Below are 479 nucleotides of genomic sequence, written 5' to 3' on the forward strand. Positions count from 1 at the left end.
AAACAGGTGCTGCTCTGGATGTGCCAAGAACTCTGGAGGATAACCACCTGGCCAACTGACTGGAAGAGATCTATATTTGTTACCATTCCAAAGAAAGGTGACTCAACAGAGTGTGGAAATTTTCGAACAGTATCATTGATATCACATGCAAGCAAGATTCTGCTGAAGATTATCCAAAAATGACTGGAACAGCACATCAGCAGAGAACTTTCAGAAGTCCAGGCTGGGTTTAGAAGAGGATAAGGTCCTAGGGCTATTATAGCTAATGTTAGATGGATCTTAGCTGAAAGTAGGGAGTACCAGAGAAATGTCTATCTCTGTTTCATTGACAATACAAAGACATTTAACTGTGTGGATCACAACAAACTGTGGTTGACCTTAGAAGAATGGGAATCCCAGAACACTTAAACTTGTACTTGGACCAGGAGGCAGTCATTAGAACAGAGCAAGGAACTATGACATGGCTCAAAATTGGGAAG

General features: G+C 41.5%; 1 protein-coding gene across 1 annotated transcript in view; it reads left to right on the forward strand.

Annotated features, from left to right (window-relative positions):
- Positions 1 to 479, forward strand: part of SPATA1 (spermatogenesis associated 1) — a gene marked incomplete at its 5' end in the record, with an annotated part of 100,343 nt that overhangs the window by 96,639 nt on the left and 3,225 nt on the right.

The sequence above is a fragment of the Elephantulus edwardii genome, unplaced genomic scaffold (assembly GCF_000299155.1).
Source record: "Elephantulus edwardii isolate Elephantulus edwardi_28Jun2011 unplaced genomic scaffold, EleEdw1.0 scaffold00227, whole genome shotgun sequence".
In the NCBI taxonomy this organism is placed as follows: Eukaryota; Metazoa; Chordata; class Mammalia; order Macroscelidea; family Macroscelididae; genus Elephantulus; species Elephantulus edwardii.